The sequence below is a fragment of the Monodon monoceros genome, unplaced genomic scaffold (assembly GCF_005190385.1).
Source record: "Monodon monoceros isolate NGI ecotype Baffin Bay Population unplaced genomic scaffold, NGI_Narwhal_1 Super_Scaffold_15, whole genome shotgun sequence".
Taxonomy (NCBI): domain Eukaryota; kingdom Metazoa; phylum Chordata; class Mammalia; order Artiodactyla; family Monodontidae; genus Monodon; species Monodon monoceros.
The window spans coordinates 24,766,072-24,777,071 of record NW_021703771.1 but is presented as its reverse complement, the minus strand read 5'-3'; positions in this window follow the sequence as shown (position 1 = coordinate 24,777,071).

Here is an 11,000-nt window from a genome sequence, read left to right as displayed (position 1 = left end):
TTAAGAGACATAAGTTAGAACTGGGCTAAAGCTCCTAACCAATTTTGTGGCCACAGCGTTGAAGTCCTCAGAGAGTTCACCAATGCCGTCAAGGCTCTCTACACAAGGTTTTGGAAAAAATGGGAATGTTCAGATGAGATACTATGGCTTAATTTTGCCCACTCCTCAAGTAAAATATTGACCCAGATATGCGAGTAAAAATGTATCAAGAAGCAGCAGGCTCAGGCTTAGAAGTAAATTAAGATACATTAATAGGATTTTCATTATCTAGAAATAAAATTTTTCCCATTAAATAATTCTTCCATGCAGGATTATGTATTTCCTGATCGTGGGGGTCATGATTACCCTGTTTACCATTATATTCTTAATGCATATATCATTCCCAAACCATAATAGGCAATCAATGAATATGTATTGAAAAGATGACAAATGTACCAACCTTAAAGTCTATGAAGATTGATAAACTGATGAAAATTAGAAGGGCTCACCATTGAGCACTGCCTTAAGCAAACTTGTGAGAGAACATTGTACTCTGGGTTTAAGCAGTGTATTATTTTGAATTTAATTTGCATATTTTTGATCAATAATGTGAATAAACTTCATGTGTATTATCAGTTTGTTTTCTTTTATGGGGAATTACTTATACTAATCTTTGCTAGTTTTTTCCTAAGAAGTTGTTGGTAATATTTCTTTTTAAATTTTATGTTGTCTCTACACAATTAAAAATTTAATTGTTTTAACTTTTTTTAGCAGACTTTTACTCAGTTTTGAGGAGCTGATACTAATTTTATTATTAACTTAGTTTAAATATTTTCACATGAATCCATGTATACATTTTTTGCCAAATTTATCTGTTTTCAATTTAAGATTTCTTTAAATATGTGTGTACTTAGAAACTCTTTTAATTCCAAACATGAGTTAAATATTTGCCTGTATTTTCTTTATATTATTTTTAATGTATTTGGTTTTAAATACTTAGTCCACCTCGTATTTATTTTAGATTACCTTAACTACCCCTTGCCTGAACTATTAAAATTGCAACTTTAGTATATCTGCTTCAATTCTGCCCTCCTTAAACCTATCCCCTTCCTTGATGACAAGATGAACCTTCTAGATTATAGGACTGATCATTTCTCCCATTCTAGAACGTAGTTCTTAAAGGTTCAGGTTTAAGTGCCTTAGGATATAAGGCACAAGCTTATTTTCAAGATGGACTTTCTGAACTGCCCAATCATATTTTCCTCAGTCCCTTTCACATAAGTATCTTTCAGCAACATTGAGAGTTAATTATTAAACATATTATTTAGTTTCAAACTTTCATGTTTCCTCATACTGCAACAAATTCAATGTTTCGGTTTTTTTTTTTAAATAAAAATATTATCTGGTTTTAGGTGAAATTCCACAGAGATAAAATAGATTTGTCATTTAAAAAAATGAACATTTGATTGCACTTAGAGAAGAATCCTTATTAATGCATCTGAAAAACAAAGGTTTTATTTTGGGGAAGAAACATTTTTTTTCATAGTTTTATTGCTTGTAACTTGTGAAAAACATCTTTTACCAGATAAATTTAATTAGTTTGGGGAACTAAAATACAAATTTTCGGGCTGAAGTAAAGAAACACAGTCAGTGACATATCTCATGGATGTTGACTTGCAAAATGAATTCAAATTGACCTGGATCTGAGCACTGTCACATGGATAGTAAGTTGGCTGAACAAATATAAACATAAGATAATGATAAATGGCAACAAACCAAGATAAAAAGAGCCTCATGTTGGACTACCATAGCGAGGAGCTTTAGAGAGTTCTTAAATGAATTTAAGGCAGCTCAAAGTGGATATTTCGATAAACAAATGATATCAAATTCCACAGCTCAGTTGCTATATATTGGAGGAAAGATGTTGAAAGAAGGAAAGAGATATATGTGTGTGTGTGTATACATATAAAACTATGACAAAAATCTTAAAGGAATAGACCCTAAATAAGTCTCTAAGTATCAGTATTAACTTTCCTTGTTTGTCAGTTGTCTATGCAATCTATCTAAAGCACAAATAGAAATTAAATATATTAGATGTTGGGTACAGAAAAACTGGAAAAAACCTTTAATCTCTAACTTCAGACCACAAAAGCACTCAAATTAAAAACAAATTTAAGAGTTTAGGGCTTCCCTGGTGGTGCAGTGGTTGAGAGTCTGCCTGCCGATGCAGGGGACACAGGTTCGTGCCCCGGTCCGGGAAGATCCCACATGCCGCGGAGCGGCTGGGCCCGTGAGCCATGGCCGCTGAGCCTGCGCGTCCGGAGCCTGTGCTCCGCAACGGGAAGAGGCCACAACAGTGAGAGGCCCGCGTACAGCAAAAAAAAAAGAAAAAGAAAAGTTTATAGGTAGCATGTGGATGAAGTTCCTACAGTTCCATCTTTTGTTGACATAATTTAGATGAATTAGTCTTTGTTGGGAATTCATTGTTGAAATACCTTGTTTCAATGTATAAAATGTGTACACATTTTATACTCTATAATTTTGTCAGTAATTAATACATAATTGCATTAAATTTTAGTACAATAGGAGATTTAATATTTAAATTATCTAATAGCAAAATCCTCTGCTAAAAAAGAGGAATCCTTTAATTTATTTGACTGTGGCTGAATTTTTAATTTTTTTGGTAGATTACATGTGTATTGAGTAAAACAGAAAAAGAAACTGATAGAAACTAAATTCCTTTTGATCTTATCTAGAATTTACCCTTATAAAATAAAGAATCATTACTTCTGAGCTGATAAGATCTAGGCCTAAATTCCAGAAGTTTTTTCAACTAAGAAAAAGACTGAAAAATAAAGTTCCTCAAAATAAAAATAAAGTTCTTCAAAAAGTGAGTACTAAAATTTAAGTAATTACCTCCTTTGCATTCTTTACGTTTAAATCATAATATAATTTTATGTCTTAGATTAATTGAAATCAATTTTGAATTTGTATAATCTATATTGTTATGTCAGTTTATTCTGAAAAAGGCAAATTTAGTAATTCTGTCTTCCTTTTCATCTAGAATGTTTGCTCAGTATAAACTTCTGTCAACCTTCCACTTTATCTTTTCTATGTATACATAGTCCATTGAACTAACTTGATATTTGCTTATTGGTAGTGCATATAGAGAAAAATAAGCCACACTTTTTTTTTTAAAACAAACGAATACACAAGTCATTAGATGTGCTTCATTTTCTCTATCAAATTCCAGGAAGTACATGGAGAGGCACAAAGAAAAGATGTTTTCAAATTACAGAATAATTACCATATTAGAATTTGTTTAGATTTACTTTGCCATAGATCCACTTCTACTTGCTATGCGCATGTATTAGAGCATTTGCTACTCTAGCAAACCCCATGGGCTATTTTTTTCTGCCTCTGTTCAGGGTCATACAGCTACTAAGTAGTGCATCCTGGATTCACATGCCTGTCTACCTGATTTCAGAGCTTATACTTTTTCTCATACATGTCATTGATTAATTCTGTTAGGTTATCCATTCACGTAAGCACCTGCTAGAACACTGAGGTGGTAATTCCAGTTACATAACAAGAAAAAATTACGTTCCATCAGAGATTTTGGTCCAAGGAGGAGTTGATGAACCAGCGCTAATTATGGCAACAGCCTTAATGGTTCTGACTCCTCCTGCAGGTGAGGATAAGTCTTGATTTTAGACTGATCTCTCAGGAATGGGAGAGTAGAGTGGCCAAGTGGAGGAAGCACTGCCCTGATTATTCTCCCAAAAGGTAGGCTTTTCAGATTAGCTCCACCCAGCCACAAAGAATCCGGATGCAAGTCTAAAGCTGCAGCCTAAGGTGACTTAGCTGGGGACAGTGACAAGGGCAACCTACACCCGCTTTGCCTGCAGGAAATAAACTTCATGTCATGCTTCTTTAAACAATAAAAAAGTAACTACATTTTCAGAATGTTTTTCATTGTAATATACTTTCTACAAAAGTTAATAATATAATTATTATATTATAAACATAATAACATAATAATGATATTATTCATCAATACTAACCAGGTTTAATCTTATAAGGTTTAAAGAAGAGTGCTCCTTAACTATAACCAGTGATACTTCTTAAACTGGCATGCTAATTATTAATCAAAATAACAATTAATAATACCTGAAATGCAGGAATGAAACATGGCTTGTGGATGTATGCACATCAAGACTTAAAGAAACCAACAAACAAAAAAGTTCTGTACCCAGAACACCAAAAGATGTTGTTTCATGGAAAACTGGGACAGCAGAAAACTACCAGTCAAATCTCTAAATAGAATATAAAAGTGAACAGCCAATACTAACTAAAGAGTGGCATGTCTAGTTTTGCAGTGCTATTTACAGATATACTCCTAAACACATTTCAAAATTTATAAACATTGATTCTAATAAAGCATTTTGAGTAACCAGAGATGAAAACAATAATTCCATTCTAGACTTGTATTGCCATTCTTTTAAAGTATGTATATTTCAGAAAGTACTACTTACCCTTCAGAGAAAGGCAGTTCAAGGAAAACAAATCAAAACCTCAAACGCTGATTATGATGTAACATATTTATATAACCAGAAAGGACAATAAAGAGATTTGATCTAAGCATATCTGTAAAGTTAAAAGTTGTGCCATCAATAGTGCTGCTGAATATAAATACTCAAATTATTATTTAGTTTGGAAACTATTAGGATCAAAATTTTCAGAATTTATAAAATTAAGTCATTGAAAGAAGAAAAATTACCCCTAGCTGAGTACCTTTAAATGCTATCAGTTTATGAAATAGAATCTCTAATAAAACCACCAAGTTACTGGCAATGACAATCTTATTTATGAAAAATACTTTCAGAACATAGCTCAGTTCATTTCTGAATATAGGCTCTTCACAGTGGAATTCAATATTGATTAACACACAATTAATAAATCAATTTAATTCTAAAGCATTGGTATTTTTCTACTTTTCTAGTAAAATATCTTTTTCCAGTTGAGAAATGTGAATTTAAGTTCACTTATCCTTTGTTCTCAGAAAAGGTTGATGAATGATATACAGCTTAGTACAATTTGAATTATCTTTCTAACAGATTCCATTCCCTTCATGAGAAATTATGTATTCATTTAAAAATTACATATACATTATATGTTATTTATAATTTATATATGTTGTATATATAAATACATATTTATATATATTTAAGTAGGTAGGTATACACACTCACAAACTTTTTTTTTAAAGACTTAGTTTTTTAGAGCAGTTTTAGGTTTGCAACAGAATTGAAAAGAAGGTACAGAGATTTTCCTTATACCCCCTATGCCCACACATGCATAGCCTCCCCCATTATAAACATCACTCACCAGAATGGTATATTTGTTACCAAGGGTGAACACACATTGTCACATCATAGTCACCCAAAGTCCATAGTTTATCTTAGGATTCACTCTTGATGCTGTACATTCTATGGGTTTGGACAAATGTATAATGATATGTATTCATCATTATAGTATCATACAGAGTATTTTCACTGCCCTAACAATCCTCTGTGTTGTGCCTATTCATCTCCCCACTCCCACCCCCATTCCTGGCAATCACTAACCTTTGAACTGTCTCTATAGTTTTGCCTTTTCCAGAAGTAATATGCATTTAAGGTCCCTTTATGTCTTCTTATACCTTGATAGCTGTTTTTTTCTTCTTTTAGCACTGAATAGTATTCAGTTATCTAGATGTACTACAGTTTACTTATCCATGCAACTTCTGAAGGACATCTTGGTTGACTCTAAGCTTTGGCAAGTATGAATAAAGCTGCTATAAATATCTATGTTCAGGTTTTTGTGTGGACATTAGTGTTTAGCTCCTTTATGTAAATATCAAGGTGTGTGATTGCTTGATCATATGGTAAGAGTATATTTAATTTTGTAAGAAATTACCAGTTGTTCTTCTGAAGTGGCTGTAGCATTTTGCATTCCCACCAGAAGTGTATGAGAATTTCTGGTGCTTCACATTTTTGCACAGCATTTTATGTTTTCAGTGTTCTGGATTTTGGCTATTCTAATAGATGTGTAGTGCTATCTCATTGCTATTTAATTTTCATTTCCCTGATGAAAAGATGTAGATCATATTTTCATATGCTTATTTGCCATCTGTGTGTCTTCTTTGGCGAGGTGTCCATAAAGATCATTGGCCCATTTTTTTAAATAGGGTTGTTTGTTTTCTTGTTGTTGAGTCTTAAGGGTTCTTTGTATATTTTGGATAACAGTCCTTTATCAAATATATCTTTTGCAAGTATTTTCTCCCAGTCTGTGGTTTTTCTTCTAATTTTCTTGACTCTCTTTCTCAAAGCAGAAGTGTTCAATGAAGTCCAGTTTATCAATTCCTTCTTTCGTGAGTCTTTCATGCTTCATGTCTTTGGTGTTGTATCTAAAAGGCATCACTACACCGAGGATTTTCTCCAATGTTACCTTCTAAAAGTTTTATAGTTTTGTGTTTTACATTTACGTCTATGATCCATTTTGAGTTAATTTCTGTGAATGGTGCAAGGTCTGCCTCTAGATTCATTTTTTTTTTTTTGCATGTGGATTCCAGTTCTAGCACCATTTGTTGAAGAGAATACCCTTGCTCCATGTAACACAGGTATATTTTTTGTTAGAAAGTGATGTATTTCAGCCTTACCAAAATCAGGGTGTTCATAAAGACATCTGAAAATACCATAATCTATCATAGCAACAGTGTTCAGGAAGAGTAGCTGATTTTAGTGTTCAGCTTTTTAAATCTTTCTTCATCAATAATAGATGATCAATTCAAATCGATTTTCTTCTTTTCTAATGCATTTATTTTCCAGTGATTTTTGTGCTCATTCCAAACAATTCTACCAAAGCAACCTCCACCCCTGAGCATTAAACATTTTATCAGTATAAGAGTTTCATTGTAGAAAGTAGTGTTAAAAGTTTATTCATTCAGTGCACTCTTTAGAGATGATTAACTGTCTTTATTATATTAAAGCAAACCCAAAGCCATCTGCCAAAGGCGATTGTGTCCAAGCACTGAAACCATTTCATGTGAAAACTCATTTTCAGGCTCCTAATTATTTTTCATTATAATGGCAGTGTGGAATAGATTGGAATTGGACAGTAATTGCCAGGTCTGAGCAGTGTGGACCATTGCAGTGTATCTATCAGTTTAGATGAAGTGTGACAAGGATACAACTAGCTACTATATAACTTCCATTAACCAACTTCCCTGTCCCTGATCATGTAACACTTCATAGAATGTGGTCAGCACAAGGTCATAATAATGGCTTTCTGACTGACTTCAAGTATTTTGTAGAAGTGCAAGCTGTTAACCCCCTGTGTTAGCATTGTTCTAGTAATCTCCAGTTATTACAGTTGTCAAAATACCTATTTCTTCAAGAGGGACAAGTAAACTTTTAAAAGTACAAGTTTCAAACTTAAGTGTGACTTCTTTCACATGTAATGTTCCAGAAGGAAAGGCATGCCTAAATTTAAAACAATAATTTCACATGATATAGTTTTAAAGGGTAATTACTCAGTATTCTTCAGTCAATCCAGTATATTGATCATAAAGGTTCTATCCAAGCAGAAAATAGTCTCAAATTATTTCTACATGTGCAACCAAGCAGATAATATTTAACGAAACAGACTAAAGCAAAACAGCCATACCTACAGAAAAACCCTTTCCGTAGAGGAGTTTCCTTCACAGCACAGTAGTAATACGAAAGGAATGTATGATTGATTCTCAGCCAGGTTATCCTGCCCTCTCGCCCCTACAAGGGACTTTTAACAATGTCTGGAGACATTTTTGTTGTCCCAGGAGGGGTGAGCTACTGGCATCTAGTGGATAGAGTCCAGAGATGCTATTACACACCCTACAATGCACAGGACAGCCCCCCCAAACAGAGACAACAAAGAATTATCTGGCCCCAAATGTCAGTAGTGTCAAGATTGAAAAACCCTGGGATTTATGTATTAACTTACTTTTGTTTCCCTGATCCCTCAAATATAAAAATTATTCTTTCTTTTATGATTGACTTTTCTTGACTATTTCCCCTCTGTGGAGCGTTAAGCTATCAATATCATTTATTAATAAATCTCCTATATTATAGACCATTTTACTTGACATTAGTTTATACACCAGAAGTAGGATTTTTGACTTATGGTCCTTTGATTGCCTTTCTGAACTAATAATTTCATGTGATCCTAGGCTATATGTGCACTGGCAAAAGCCTCCTAATGAAGTGCTTTGTTTTCCAAAGAGAGTTGAATCAAATGCATCTGAGAAGCAGTCTTTCTAATTTGATGAGAACCTTTAAGATGCTCTACAAGAGATGGGGCAGATAATCCGCATTCATGTCATGGATGTTGCCATGGAAAGAGTATTGTAACTTAGGCATTTTTGTTTTACAGTTTGTAATTTTATACATTTCTGTAACAGTCATCTAGTCATGACCACATTTAGCTAATATTGTATGAATTTCTTCTGTATGCCTGCTGTCTTAGAATTATTTATTTTATAAGTGAAAAAATATTTTGTAAGTTATTCTTTACCTTTAGAATGATCAATAGCTTTGTAAGTATTTCACAGGGTGTTTACTTCTATAGTCTCCTCCACTATGCTATAAATTCTTTTAAACTGTTAAAGGCATCTAGATATAATTATCTTAGACTCCATTTTAAAAGCTGGCATGCCCCATATGGTTTTATGACTTAAAATATGCTAAAATTTGAGGCGTCTCCGCAAATTTATAAATGAAACATTTTGTTTCTTTTCAAACAAGCTTGACAATATGATTGAATTTACGTAATTGCAGCTATCTAAATAATTCAGTGAGAAATGAACTTTTTGAACCACTAATTGAGGAGACTAGTTTTGATGAACAGAATTGCCCAGGTTGGAGAGCCATAAATCCCCACTTTCATTTAGTATTTCCAACTCTCTCCACGACCTTGTGATCTGTTCTGGGCAGTCTATTATGAGTTTAATCATAGGTTATAAATATATGTCACAGTTGAGCTGATTAACACGTGGATCTACCTGTGTATCGCAGAAAGAAGCATGACCAGATGACCCAGCTAGGCTGCCATAGCCCACAGAATGCACACTGCAGACCCCCCGCACCATTCTGGCGTGTTTAATTCCACTTTATTCACAGAAATCTAGTCATGCATCTGACGCATAGTAAATTATATTTGCCTTATTAATGTATAGCGTAGGGATTCATTATCATTTTCTCACACACACACACACACACACACAATTACCTGTTTGTGCTTGATACTATGTTAAGCAGTTCAAAAAGACACTGACCTCTAGAAATCCCCAATCTGTAAGACAGCAATAATGCTGTTAAAAAGGATATGACTAACAAATAGCAATAAAAAGGGAGTAAAGAGAGAATAATGGTTGAAAACAAAAAAAGGTTAATATCAATATACTTAATCAACATATCTACTCTTGCACATTAATAGAAAAGACAAACAGTAAATAGAAAAATTGGTGTATAATAAGATCAGTCATTTTTGAGTAAAATAGGTATACGTGGCCAGTAAAAACATGAAAATAATTTCTATCTCACTTAACCAGTAAATTGCAAGTTACAATTAAGAAATAATCATTTTTGTCATTAGACTGAGATTGTTTAAAAGATAGATACTAACTAGTGTTGATAGAACTATAGGGCTGGAAATTGACAAAACAGTAGAAGTAAGTAACTTGGTGATATATATATCAAGTTTTCTTGAAATACATATAATATTTGACGTAGTTAATGTAGTTCTAATAGTATATTTTTTAAAAAATTCTTGCCTATTTGCAGAAAGATGCTTATCAAATGATATTCAGTGTAGCTTTATTTTAGTCACAAAGACATCACAAACAAGGACCACAACAACAAAGCCCAGAAACAACTAAAAATGTTTCTTAGGGAATAGTCAAATAAATTACAGTATACATATATATATATTTTTGTGGTACGCGAGCCTCTCACTGTTGTGGCCTCTCCCGTTGCGGAGCACAGGCTCCGGACGCGCAGGCTCCGCGGCACGTGGGATCTTCCCAGACCAGGGCACGAACCCGCGTCCCCTGCATCGGCAGGCGGACTCTCAACCACTGCGCCACCAGGGAAGCCCCAAATTACAGTATATTTGACTACTGGAATGCTGTATAGAAATTTAACACATACGTGTATTTATATTTTAGTCAAACTATTAGTGTTTTTTTATGGTGAAAGCAGAGGAGTATAAAGGGAAAGGAGAAGAATAAAGGAGGAACATTCACTTTATTGTTTATTAGCTTTCACGTTTTGTTTCTTTTTTTTAACAATAAAATTGTGTGCTACATTATGTAATTTGAAATGAGAGATGAAAAGGGAGGGAGGATGTGATTCTTACACTTTAATGATGTGTCCATGTACAAGGGGCAGCTTGTTTTCCTGCCGGTTTCTGGCTTCCTTTTACCCTTTAAAGAACAGGGCCTAGATGCAAGAGTCAAATCCCATGTTACTCACATGCCTGCTTCCTGAAGCAGACATTTTTTCATTGACAGGGAGGTCAGCCTGCATTTCTATTTCTATCTTATCTTTCCTTCACCAGCTCAACATAGCTCTTCATGTGTAAAACCACAAAGCAATATTGAAAGACTATATAACTAGGTATACAGCGCTTTTTTTCCATTTTAACTGTTATGAACCAAAGCTCAAATTCATCTTGGTTTTATCCAGACTCTACTAGAACGCTTCTTTGTAATTTATCCTAAATCTTAATTTAAGATTAAAAGCTCTTGCTGGATCTACAGCCTTACTTATAGATAAAGCTGGCATTGACTATGGTGTTAAATCAGGACACAGTGTCCCCTTAGCAAGAGGACTTTTGACAGCCGGGTTATGCTACATTTTGACCTTTTTTTTTTTTTTAAGGAAACCGTTTTCTTTTGGGTTGAAACCACTCAAAATATACCCTAAAAGGATCAAAGAAATAAC